Source organism: Leuresthes tenuis, unplaced genomic scaffold, assembly GCF_036924035.1.
Source record: "Leuresthes tenuis unplaced genomic scaffold, fLeuTen1.0.hap1 SCAF_23, whole genome shotgun sequence".
Lineage (NCBI taxonomy): Eukaryota > Metazoa > Chordata > Actinopteri > Atheriniformes > Atherinopsidae > Leuresthes > Leuresthes tenuis.
Window position 1 is genome coordinate 22,498,850 of NW_027325377.1, and position 13,965 is coordinate 22,512,814.

Genomic DNA, 13,965 nt, shown 5'->3' on the forward strand with positions numbered 1-13,965 from the left:
GTCAGTCTGCCTGAGCTAGAAATTGTATTCATTGGCCATTTGCTACATTGAATATGTTTGGCATGTTAATGACATAGAGGATACCACATAGATGTGTTAGACACCAAGAGAACCTGACTTTCTAACCTCTGAGTGGTCCATAGGCATCTGAAGAAATTTGAAGAAATGGCTGACCCTGAGTAAAAAAGGGCCTACCAGCTGTGACTTCTGTCAGTTTGGTAACCTTAAATTTGGCTGCTGAGTCTGTTGTTCCCCTTATGCCTTCTTTCGTGGCAAACTTACCCCAACCAGATGATCAACTACATAAAAAAGCCAGATGTAAGGTGAGAACCAGGCCATTCATTTGGGCAAAGCCCAAACAGGACTTTTTGATGATGGACAGAAAACCACAGGTGCAAGACTAATCTGCCTTGATAGATGGGGTGTGTTTCATGCACGTTTCATATCTGTTTACACAGTTAAGTATTATTTACTTATGCACAATTATGCTTTACACAATAGATGGATAACATTGCACTTTTCTTAGTTTGAAAGGTAACGAGAGACTTCAGATGAGCCGTGGAAATAAAGCATTGGTTCAAAAGCTTAAGTGAAGCTATTCTGGGTGTTAAATGTACTGAAAAATATACAGTTGAGTGATGCAGTTTAATGTTAAAAAGACAATAAGTTGAATTGAATTGTCCCAATAGCCAGCGGCTCTGCAGTCACAGCCTACAAGTGCTTTCAGCCTCGTGGTTCAATTGCTGACTCCATCAGAAGCCGTTTACCACATTAGAAGTTATTGTAAGAGGAGCTTTCACAACACTAACACCATTTCTTCACAATGAAAAGACAGAACTAGTGAGCCCTTTGTCCCCAATAGTCCCCAAACCGGATCACACTCAGCCACCTAATCAAAACAAACTATCTCATCCTCTTTTACACACGCACACACACAAACACTCATACAGGGCCTTAGTTTTCAGGGTAGGTTATTCCAGCATCATCCGCAGAATCCACCAGCGCCTGCTTTTCTCTGAGGCTTTACGAAGTGCTGATAGTCAGCATGCGCCAGGCCATGCCCACCCCCATTCCCTGGTCTCACAGTGACCCACGGGAGCTTTTGTCCTTCCACATTGTTTACTGCTGCGTTAATGCTGAAATGGCAGGGGTGGTCTAGGGCACAAGGTGACACCTCTGGGCAATAAAAAAAATTAGGATCACCGTACCACTAAATACATGTTATGACAGGAACTAATATTTAATTGTATGCTGTGACCTGAAAATTACTTCTAATTATATTCAATTATATGAAAGAAACAAGATTTATTACAATTAAAGCAAATCTGAACAATTTTAAAACATACAGATGTTTGCATATTGTGACTGAATACGTGTTAGTTTTATGCACATTTTACCATTCTTTAACACACTGCCAGATCCTTATTGAAGATAAAAAAAAGTGCATGACTCTTGATCGCGGATACTGTGAAATATCTTCCAAATAAACATTGAGTTCTTGAGTGTGGTTTTAAAAGAAGTGAGCAGCAGCATATGCACTGATCTGTCCCTGAGGCATCTAAATGCTGCTAAATGCATTTAGTGCCATGATTGACCACCAAATGCATTCGAATGTAATCACTTAAGAATCCATTAAATGTTCATGGTACACTAGCTGCTAACTCAAGTGACAGCTGGTCATAGCTTTTGTTTCTAAAACAAATATAATGATGTTCGAGCATTGTTACGTCGTACATCCCTGACATTTAAAGCTGAGGAAAACAAGTTCCCTATGAAAGAGTAACGTGTGTGTCCTGCATTAAAGGATTATACGAGCTGACAATCTGTTGACCCCTCCCCTACAACCCCTTTGAAATCAACCCCGAATAGCTAATGTGTGATCAAATTTTCTGCCCTTCTTCCCATTCAGGCAGTGTAAGAAGGGTGTCTAAGCAGCGCTACTTTTGCATGAATCAGCAACCTCCCACCAAATGCTAAAGGCTTTGTGAAAACGGTGTGTTACAGTGATTGCCCCCGTCTATGCGATGACGTCCTAAAAAAATCACAGCCTGTTTTTCTGTGTATATACTGACAAGCAGATAACACAGAGGTGCAGCATTGTGACGGCTTCATTTGCATCAGTGGTCCAGATCTTTGCAATGTGAAGGGAATGGTGCCACCACTCATACGAATCTGTGTCAATTCAGTGGTTTAATGACACTCTTAGAGGTTCTTTTGGTTATTTTCTAACAAAGCACTCAAAAAATGACAAAACCAAATCATCAGAATTGCTGTAATTTCAATTTGTGGTAAATTAATTTAGGTTATGGAACTAGAGCAAACACAAAAATGCAATAAAAGCATCCAGTGCTTATAACATCTATCCTTCATTCTTCATTTCTAAGGAAAATACTAGATGTAGGACTATTTCTTTGGCTGCATTGTCAATGTACTGTATTAAAAGTTTCTTTACTTTTTCTGCCAAATATCTGCCAATTACCAACATTTAGAGAAAGCTGAAAATAAAAAGAAGCTTTTCCCTGTAGACTGTGGACTGTAAATACTCCCTGCTCTGGCAGTTCAGAGAAAGCTGTGACCATTTCGGTGCAACCGTTCGTATGATTTTGTTAACTGTGTTTGTGAGTTCTAGGCTGCTAACATGCAGACTGTAACATACCTGGGAAAACAAGGGATGAACCATGAAGAGGTTAGTGGGGAACTATGCTTCTATGTGACACACTTTTGCTGGAGTTACTAACAAACTGCCCCACAAACAGAAACCGCCACTGACTGTTACTTATGACGCTCAGTTTTAACACACTTTTGAACACTTGCTGCAGCACACCTTCATATGAAACTCTGAGAGGGGATCCACTAATGGTGAATGCCAAATTCAAATTCTAGTGGCAGCCCTTCTGCTACTGTCCAGTCAAAAATTCAAGTTTCTAAAACTATTCTGTGTTCAGTGTGTTTTTTTTATTAAAGAAAAAAACAAAACCGGACAAAATGACAAAAATAGGGAATATGAATGCATGTGAACTATATGCGATTTAATATAAAAGTAAATCACAGTGAATTGGGATTATTCTTTTTTTAAACCAAGGTTACACAATTGAACTGGAATGGCTTTGAACATGATAGCTACTTCAAAACCAAACAGATAACACTATCATGGTTACCCTCTAATAAAAATCTCTTCATATAACCCCCAGTTATGATGCGTGATATGAAGACAATCTTTTTTCCAGGCGTATGGAGGAGTTGGTTAGCTGCTTGCAGCTTGGTTGAGTGTGGCCAATGTGCACATGTGTGTGTGTGTGTGTGTGTGTGTGTGTGTAGGCATGAGTGCACATCTCGCCTGTCTAAGGTCATCTCATCAAAAACCCGGCTCAGTCAGAGCAGAGGGTCTAGCTGTTCAATGCATAACTGATTTTTGTTTGTGTGCGGGACAGGTAGAGTGATATTCCCACATAATATCTCGACTATAACAACATAATGAGAATGCCAGTCATTTTTTAAAGCCCTTGTGACTGAAACAGAGATTTGGCCTTAATTCTTTCATTGCATGAATGCATTGTTTATGAAGACAAATTCACATTTCATCTTACCTCCAGTCATCCACTCTACATTGCAGCCTTACTGGTATGTCACAGCATATTACATTTCAGATTAAGATCATTTATAACCTTCATTGGTAAAGATTCACTGTACTATAAGAAACAAGCTGAAGAAGACTGTAGCTGTGAGTGCAGCTCCCAGGTGGGATCATGTGAACTGTGAAAAAGTGCTTTTGAAATGAGGCAGGCATGGAGCAAGCATGTTGCATGAAAGGAATCAATGTCAATTTAATTTAAATGCAGCAACTGTGGAAAAATACTGTAAAATCCATCTGGGCCTGGAAGCGAGCCAAGTCTCATTGGTATTCCTGCGTGTTTTTGCAAGGTAAAAGATATCGATGTGCTGAGAGATGCACGTGGCCTTGATATGTGACTCTGGTCTTTACTGCAACATGAGCAACTGTGTTTGTCCTTCAGGGGTAGACTGTTGAACTTTTATGGCTGAGTTTCATACATTTCTGGTAGTTGTGGCTGTGATTGATGCTCAGACAGACTGTCGCAATGTCGGATCGATCGATGAGGTTGACTGATAGCACCGTTGCAGCAAATGTGTGAGTGAAACGACAGATACGGAACAGAAAGTAAGACTGAGGAAGAGCAGGCTCAAGTGTTGACAGCAATGGAAAGGGTATGAAGGGGGGGGCAGAAGGTGAGGGGGAGGGGGCTGATTGACGGTAATATAGCAGCGCAACAAGCTGGCATGCCCCCTTTTTTTCCTCCTCCACCCATCTGTTCATCAGGATTACTCATGGAGAGGACAGGACGGGTGTGGAGAGGAAGCTGGAGGACAGCAGAGAGGAGATCTATTATCACGACATACAATGACTGAATTTGAACCTCATTTCTGTGACTTTCAGTCTTTCCAGCAATATAAACTGCATTGATAACAACTCACTGTTTAAATTACAGCTCAGTCTAATATCGTAAAGAGCCCTCATGGGACCATTCAGGTAACAATGATGGTAATTGGAGGAAGAACAATTGAAGTGATGTGTGATGTAATACTCTACTGAGCCTGCTCTACTTACAAAGACTACTGTTCCCTGCTGGCAATAATGTTTGATGGAGAAAGGAGCAGGCTGTATGTTAGTGGCTTGTTATCTGTGCTCATTGACACACGTTTGGAATCTGTTTCTGTCCTACAACAAAAACATGATTTACTTATAGGTTTAAAGCATAATTTACAGCAGTGCAAACCTTGAAAAGAAGACTACTTTTTATTCCCATCATTGTTTGTCTTTGTGTGCTAAACTGTATCAGTGCACTGCCCTCCTCTGTTTGTGTGTGTGTGTACTGTGTTCAGCAGCGGGTGAGCAGCAGGTGACGCCAAGACACGTGGTTTCTATTTTTCCAGTCATTTTCAAACTGTGTCCAAACACATGCTGGGTAATCATATTGTCTTCTCACATTTGGTTTACTTTTGGTTGTACTCCAAAAAAAATTATTTTGCCAATACACTGGCTGACAAACAATCAACCTGGTCTGCCTTGTGAATTTCTTTGCATATCATTTATAACATCATGTCCCTTTATGTACGGTGGCCCCAAGGTACCCAACACAGCAAGATTGGACAAAACATAGGACGAGAAAATGGAACTATGAAACAGAAAACACATCAAAATGATTTTTAAAAAACATATTTTCTGGGATTTTCCTTAGTATTTTCTGTTTTGCCGTTTATGTTCTTGTTTTTTCATGTTTTACTTCAGTGTTTTGTTAAAACGCTGCTGTTTTTGTTTTATCAAAGTAGTCATACGTACGTGTTCCCTCCATAATAACGTATAATTCTAGGAATTCGTGCTCTGTAAATGATAAGTCTTCCCATGATTTCAGTACCAAATGCTGTCTAAATACTAATGTGTGTTCAAACTGCAGTGATTGGTGTTACTATCAAGCTAGTACTTTATTGTCTAATTTGTTTTTCCAATTTCCCGGCTCGCATTGTGGTCTCTCAGAAATCCAAAACTAAAAAATTTTCAATGCGGTTGAGTCAAACAGTAGATGGAAAAGTTTAGCACAATGATCAAGACTGCAGGTTTTCCTAAAGGAATAGATAGATTTTAGTTATTTCAGCACTGTTTGCTCAGTCTCCAATTTATGATTCAGCTCAAAAGCCAGCCTGCAACAGGCCACCTAACATAAGCGTACTTGTTTTGACCCACACAACAACAGGACTACTCGACAACCCTGTACTGAAATCATAGCCGCACAGAGATTTAGGAACAAGCAGTAAGCTTCAGTTGCTGTTGGCTGGCTCTGAATGTACATGCCGCAGATACAAACAGTGCACAGCCAAGACTGCAGAGGGTATAAATCAGTCACTGCCAGTTGTGAGTCACACTTCAACACTCAGCATTTTTTATTTTTGCAAGCTGACCTTTCTTATTCAAAATACAGCCATAATGGGGAAAGAAAAACCTATAAAATTCACAAAGGGCCTTTCATCTGTGTTTTCGAGCACTAAACTGCATCTTCCAAAAAATAATATAATGTACGACTATAAATGAATCCAAGTGGAGTGTCCTGTGATCTGTTTATAGTGCAATAACCACCTACGAGTGATACTTAACAGCACATTACTGCAACAAAACTACATCTAGCAGAGCAAGCTGACTGGTATCATCAGCATCAGTGTGTATGCATACACCACTGTAGCAATGTTAAAAAAAAAAAAAAGTATCATCAGCAATTCATTTTATCACTAAAAATTCATGTGGTTGAAGTGCTGGTTATAACCGAAAACTGAATGAACTTCAGCCAGTCACTAATACAGTATATTCCTCAAAATGTCCAACTTAGTGAACAACAATCTTTGACTCACCTATTAGGATTAAACCTCAGCCGCTCTTTCTTCAGACAGGTGTTCAAACCTGCAATAAAAAGGAAAATAGTCAGATTATTTTAAGATCTAATTAGAAGATATCTGCCCACCAGCAGTAAAAGTGTGTGCGCTCACAACAACAATAAAGTAATTAGGATAAAAGCATCCAATTAAAATAAAAAACAACATTATAAATGCTAAGTTACTACCATCCTTATGCTCTACTTATCGCAGTAGTGTTTTTATTACAACTTATTATGTCAAAAACATCATTAAAGCTGGCATTTATGAAAACGTGGACCGGTGCCCTCCCATTAACTTATCAGCATCAGGTGAGATAGAAGGACTGATGGTGCAACATGGGTGAAATATTTTACACTTGATATGAAAAAGTTTTTTGTAGTTAACTATTTAAAAAATTAGCCCTTCTAAAATAGCAGACAAATACTGTTTGAATAAAGTTGACAAAGGGACTTGTTTAATCCTAAAAGCAAACTGACCCTTCATTCATCAAAGAGGGCCATTGTCACATACAAGCGGTTCATGAACACATGGGCACGTCCTCGGATCTCCCCAGGGACTACCCAGCGTCTAGCTGAACAGGAGACCTTCGATCAAACAAAATGTCCCCTGTCAGTTTTATTACTACAACCTCCAGCAGGGTGCACACACAAATAAAAGGTTACCTACCAACATGCACACACAATTGCCCCCGCCCACCTCCAGCAAACAGGCCTCCTTCATGACCACGAATCCATTATCGTAATCTCCAGAGAGACCCTCCATTCATCTCACATTAGCAAAACAAAAGTGACAGACAAAGAACGCAGGCTCATTTAAACGTGAACCATTTCAACAGTGGTTAGCTAAGGGGAGAAAGATGCTGCAATGTATGAGTAGCTTTAATAAGCCGAGGTTGAGCTATTTGAACTTATGAGTGAAAGGATATTTCTGTAGTAACCCTTACGACTAAACCACAATACAGCATCTGTGTGAAGTAGAAACAAAGACAGGAAGATTTGTTAATATGTATTCATGTATCAATGTACCTGATCTAAAGATAATTTAAGTCTACTGATTGAACAATCTGAAATATATAAAGTGAAATTAAATCTATTCTTTTGTGTGATCTTCTTTGAACTTGATTGCATTGATCTTACCTGAGCTGATCTGAAAAAAACTGAGCTTAGACAAGAGGGAGCAGATGCAAACTAGGAGAAATGGGAGGGTAAGATCCTAATAAATGGAGACAGGAGCACACAGAGACATCAGAAAACTGAGGCTGGGGAGGCAGAGTGAGTATGATGGGGAAAAAAAGAGCGTGTGATATAGAGGGATAGCGAGATGGAGAGAGAACAAACATGAAAAAATTAAGAGTGAATGAGGATTGAAAACATGCATTATTAAGGGGCAAATCTAAAAGCGCTTCATCATCAAGAGGGGGTTTGGAGGGAGATACAGAGATGGAGAGTAAGCTGAGAGAAAAGAGGAGAGTGGAGCTGGGAGGTGGCAGAAGAGCAGAGCTGACCTCATGCTACAGCATGTTGCCATAGCGACAGAAAAACAGGCATTCAGACAAGAGTACCATGAAACAAAGAACGTAGTTAATTTAAATTTTTTTAGAAATATACTCATGTATTGCCTGTAGAGAGTTATCTATACTAATTCCTGCAGCATGTTACCACGTTTTAGCACAGAGCATGCTGTGTTTTTGAAAATGAAAAGAGAAAATGGTTTTGCAAAAGAGATTTTTGATAGTGTGCTCATTAGTAAGCTTTAAAGGGGCTTGTAGGAGGTCAGTTTAGGCAGAGTTAGGTTAGCTGTTTTCCCCGGTTTTTGATGTAAAAGAAAAACGTCTTTTTTGCTCGATTAGCATGTGCACGTTGCCGGGAAACTGTTAATTTGTTACGACTGCATCAGCTAACCGAGCTACTAGCCTACCTATTATGTTTATTTTGAGCATGGATTAGCTACCAGCCAGAGCAGGAGAAGATTCTCCTGCAACCACTGTATTCTAAGGGCGACACAGTGCATAGTCTTAAGGAAATGTTCTTGAGTTAAAATAAATGTGATATCAGTAGGAGTATCTCAACTACAGCAATGTGAATATGAGAAGTAAGTTGTGGAGATGAAAGCTTGTGTTTCTCTCTTCTTCCACCAACTAATCATCGTCATCACTCTGTCTTAATAAATGAAGCTGCATGACCAAAGGCACAGTGTTTTGATTTGCTGCCTCGCCCCTGTTTCAATTAGTCTCCTGAGTTTTATGGATCCACTGGGAGTCAGTAAACAGCATGCGTCTGCTTTTTCAACCGTGATAGAATAACTGACCCCAGGCATGAATAGAAATTTGTGCATGCGCCCTAATCCCTGAGGCTAAAGGTCCTCAGCAATCAGCGATAGTAGCAGCTGCCCAAAAATCACATGTAACTTGTACCATGAGTGCCTGTTCGTCCTATCAACTTGAACTTTATCTGACTTCATGTGCAGTCTGCTATTAATACATTTTAAAAAGTCCTTGCTTACTGATTTGATAAACACTTGCAACATAATTTGTATCTTATATTTTGACAGTTTACATTTTCTAATTAAGGACTTAGAGTATTTCACCACTACATTATAATAGAAAACTGTCTGAACCAACGATTGAAGAAACTGTCAAATATATTGTTAAAGCTTAATAACAAGACAGCTGTCAGTGAAGTGTGACTCTGACTCATGTTGGATGTACAAACCAGCAGCCTTGGAGCAGTGCACAAAGCAGGAAACAAGGAGATAATGATTTTGCCAAATGTTTCTTTGAATAAGGAGAGACTATCAGTTTCATGTCAAGAAAAGAGAAAAGGTTGCAGGCATTCGCAACAGCCTCTTCACTTTCAGTTTCAGGCTAAAGTAAGTAAAAGAAAAAAAGTGTTTCCACAGCATCTGGGTACTCAGCTATGCAGACAGACAGTAGCACCTGGGTAGTGAAAATACTGTCTGTCTGTAGGAGCCTGAAGGTTGTTACGTTCAGTGCCAGACATACCAGCTGTGTGTGAAAAGATTCTGGTAAAGGACATGGTTATTCATTACTGTGTGTGTGTGTGCTCATAAACACCAGTCTCCATGTGTCTTTAGTCACTGAAAATGACAAATGATCTAATTAAGATCATGGCCATGTTGGGTTTAGAGCACCATATCATTGGGACATTTCCCTTGAGCTCCAAGAAATGATTTTTATTTAAATGTTCTAAACCAAAGTACACCAATAACACATTCATAGGCAAATGCAAACATACAGTCCATGATTTTCAGTACTACAGATTCCATCATGATAGTTTCTGGCTGACTGAACTGAATAAACTGCTGAAAATGAATTGTAACTCACCTAATGTATTTCATAATAATTGTAAATTACAGATAAATACTAATGTTTCAAATACAAATGAATATAATTATAACTTATCACTCATCAGTATTAAAAAAAGGAGATTTCTGCTCAAGCAGCCCCACACACACTCAAAGGAGTCAACCATGCTTTGTCAATAAAAAGTGGCCACCATGATATTGTCCATTGGTCTCTGAGCTGCTGTGATCATATTTGGACATAAAAGTTGAGATAGAGAATGATACTAAGATTAGAAAAAATGTGTGTAAATCTGGAATAATTTTCCAAAATGACCACCAGCATACTGATCAGAAGGAGTGAACCTAGATAACGACACTATCTTGAATTTTTTGAATAGGAGTTTATTGGAGGTATGAAGCTCCTATAGGCTATCAGTGGAATTACACTTCAGACACTTCCTCATTGGCTTCTATTCTCAGACCTGTTGGCTACGTGTATATTTTAAGCCTCTTTCACAAAGGCTGTGAAACACATAGCATTGCTTCTGTTATTGTTCATCATGCTCCATGATGACATGCCAGTGGAGGTGATGGAAAGTTAGGGTGTGCTTGTGATATTTACCATTAGCACAAGAATGAATAGTACATAAAAGGAGGCATGATATTATAGTCTTTACAGAGTAATAGTTGTCTCACAACAGGATGCCATATTGTCATAACAATTCATACAAGTGTGGCAAGAGTGTAGAGGTTATGTTAAACATAGCAATGGTGGATGGAAAGTGATATTTATTTCCTTCATATTAGATTTGTAAAGCTGTGACATTATGAGTTTGGAGCGTTGCTGGATTGACAAAGATCCAAGTGGAAATAGTGGCTTGAGAAGCAGCTTACCTTCTGCTACGTTCTGATAATGAGTCAAATATATTCATGAATGAGACTCATTCTCATTACTGCACAACGAAATAGTCTTCTCTACAAGTAAAACCATTTAATGCTCTTTTCCCATGCTAGTCTTTCACTTCAATTTGTGGGGACTGAAAGAATTTGAATGAGAAATACCTTATTCCCAGAAGATAAATCGCAACATTCTAGTAGATACTTCTATTTTAAAATGTAACCACTCTGAAAAAAATACCACAAAGCACTGTCGGATTGGTCTATCTTTGCGTTTGAAGTTCAAAACAGTTCAACATCCGCACATTCTCTTGTAATGTTTGCATATGTGTGTGTGCAAGAGACAGAGACTGAGGGGGAGGGTTGGTTACCATGACTTTTCCAAGCGTTTTTAATTTTAACAGTCTGGATATATCCTTCAGATGACAGACAAAACACACAGTCCTGCACAAAAAGAGCAGTCTAAGAGAGCTGGGTTTAATCAAAGAGATTTACCGCCTTCTCAGAGATTTCTTTTCTTCCTTCCAGAGGTTAAAGGGACAAATATCCCATCCTTGCTGTTCCCACTCAACACCACGCAGCACACACAATCAAGTCATCAAAAGTGTCACACAGAGAATGCAAAGCAAGAGATTATAAATCAAGATTAAAGAACAGTAGGAGGTATTATTCTTGGTAGATCTTCCTCTGGACCTTCTCAAGTGAGGGAAGTATAATTTAAAAAGGAATGAGCTCTCACAGGATTGGATCCAAACTTCAAACTAATTTTCAATTCCCAGCAGAAGGAGTGTTTGAAACAAAGAGTGAGTTGCAAAAGCAGAAGATGCATGACATGAGAGGAGTGGGAGATCTGACGCAACAGAAGAAGAAACAGATCAACAATTGAAAAATAGATGATTTGAGAAAGATGGTCTATTTGAGCCATCATCAGTGCAGATGAAATACCCCCCCCATATGAGGCCTGACTCCCTTCAACCAGTCAGGTGAGTGAGAGGCCTGTCATAGCGTTTGATTTCTATGCTAATTTCTGGATTTCCACAGGCTGTGTATAAGGCTCATATAACACAAACATGCAGTCCTATGTAGGAACATTTTACTTCCTATATAGAACACAGAATCTTACAATAAAGCACTATGTTTGGGCTGCTCCTATTAAGGTATTTCACCAAAAAAAAATAGAAAAATAGAAACAACATTTGTCTAGAAACCTGCAAGCACAATAAAGACAAAGATTTACAGAATAGTATACACATATAAAGATTGGGTATCAAAGTATGGAAAACACGCAAGGAAAAGACCAAAACCACCATGAAAAGGTGGAAAACCTAAACAAACTCAGGTCACTCTCCTTAATTTGCTCATTAAGGCTGCAGCTTGTTTACTATCAGCATTAGGAAAGATATGATGATTTTAATTCTAAAGCTTTTCTAAATACTCAGCCTGGGGTGCATCTAAGCACTGTGAAAAATAAAATAATTGATGCCCACAACACAGAAGAAGGCTAATAAGAAGATAAGAAAGAGTCCTCAGGTAGCTGCTTCCTCGGTTTGTAATGTGATTAAGAGACAGCAGTTAAGTGGAAAGGGAAAGGTCAAGTTGAAGTCAGGATGAAAAATTACACAGAGAGAGGCTTGTAGGACTGGTAGAGAGGCAAATTAAAGCTCCTGTCTGACTGCAAAAGACTTCCAGGAAGGTTTAACAGACTCTGGAGATGTAGTGTGGAGTGTGTCTATTTTATCTGTCAATCAATTATCAAATGTTTCCTTTTGATATTGCAATAATATAATCATCATGAATGCTTTTGGCCATAATGAGCTAAATATGTGTGTTATATTGAGGAAGATCAAACTGATCTTTTTTGTTTCAATGCAAAAAGGTATGTTTGAAGACACAAGAATAATTTCATGCAAAGAATACCAATCTAGGGGGATGATCTTTGGGTGTGAAATACAGCCAGTGGCACCAGAAATTATTCACCTATAGAAAAAAGAATGGAATCAGTTAAATACCAGAAAATTCTGGAAGCAAATATCTCAGCTTCTGTGGAAAAGCTGAAGATGAAAAGAAGATGGCTTCAGCAACCAGGTATAGATTCAGATACACCTCAAAATTCACGAAGGACAACTTCAAGGGGGGCTAGCTGAGGGTTTTGCAATGGCTCTTATATCCACTCAACGTAAAGACGATTGACTTTCTGTGGATAGAGATCAGTGTATGCAAAACAACCCATTAATCTGACAGAACTAGAGCTTTCCCTGGAGGGAAAAGTGAAAAATACCCCAAACAAGAACTGAAAAACTCAAAAAGCACTTACAGCTTGTGATATTTGCCAAAGGGCGTGTCCTTTTTTCCCTGTTTGAGAAAGCTAAAGATAGAAGTAATATCAAAGTAAAGAAATCTGCCCTCTCTACATAGCCTTAAGAAATAGGGTACTCTTTTTTATCAATTAACTAGCCATAGGAATGCAAATTTTGATTCAGCTCCCAGACTTTTGCATGCGACCACATAAAGAACTAAACCAACAAAGGAAAGGCTGTTTTATTACTGATGCGTTCCCCAAAAAAAATAAAAACCAAGCAGGAACAAGGCCATAACTCATCACCATGGTGAGAGTTGGGAAAAATAGCACAGGAAAGCAGGACTTGGCTATCGCTTACATGACATGTCAGAAACATCCATGCAGCCAGCCCCCTGGAAACCATTTCATCTCAGGCAACAAAACAAAAGGGACGTAAGGGAAAGCAAAGATGGACACAGATGTTGAAGAAAGAAGTGAGAGTGGAGGTAAATTAGAAACAAAACACTGGAAATGAGAATGTGAGAAACAAAAGGCCTGTTGGCAAGGCTGTGCAAACAGTGAAGAGTATGGACCTATACAATGTCTGGGAGATGTCTAATATTGACTGCCTATCTGCCACCTAACAAAGACAAAGGCAGAAGGAGAACAGGAGATTGAGGCCTGCTAATATTAGAAACACCAGCGGAGAGGGATTACTCTCCATTAATTTGGGACTCGTCACAAAAACCTTGTTCTCAGACTTAAAACTGTGACAGGGAAGCGACAAGCTGACACAAAAGCTTTCAGTGACAGAGAAGTGCAGAATTACACCCACTATCTGTCTGGCAGTGTAGCTGTAAGTAAGTAAGATTAAAGCTACAGGAATCTTTTTTTTTCTTCCCAACGATTCAACAAAGTTGCAGCATGAAGATTGAAGCTGGATTGTAAATTTATCATACTAAGAGCTGTGCTACTTGCTCCTCTCACAAGATGAAAAAAACAATTGAGCAATCATGCAGCCGAAAATTCTTAAAAGAACGATTTTA

The 13,965-nt window shown here is 39.1% G+C and overlaps 2 protein-coding genes across 19 annotated transcripts in view; one reads left to right on the top strand and one right to left on the bottom strand.

Moving 5' to 3' along the window:
* Nucleotides 1-13,965, top strand: part of gxylt1b (glucoside xylosyltransferase 1b) — a 366,738-nt gene that overhangs the window by 158,077 nt on the left and 194,696 nt on the right. The gene's annotated exons all lie outside the window — the stretch shown is intronic.
* nrcama (neuronal cell adhesion molecule a) overlaps nt 1-13,965 on the bottom strand; it is a 58,389-nt gene that overhangs the window by 30,491 nt on the left and 13,933 nt on the right. For all 18 annotated transcript variants that reach the window (XM_072377781.1, XM_072377767.1, XM_072377778.1 and 15 more), the window contains exon 2: nt 6,418-6,466. The gene's annotated coding sequence lies outside the window, so the exon portion shown is untranslated. The remainder of the gene's footprint in view (nt 1-6,417; nt 6,467-13,965) is intronic.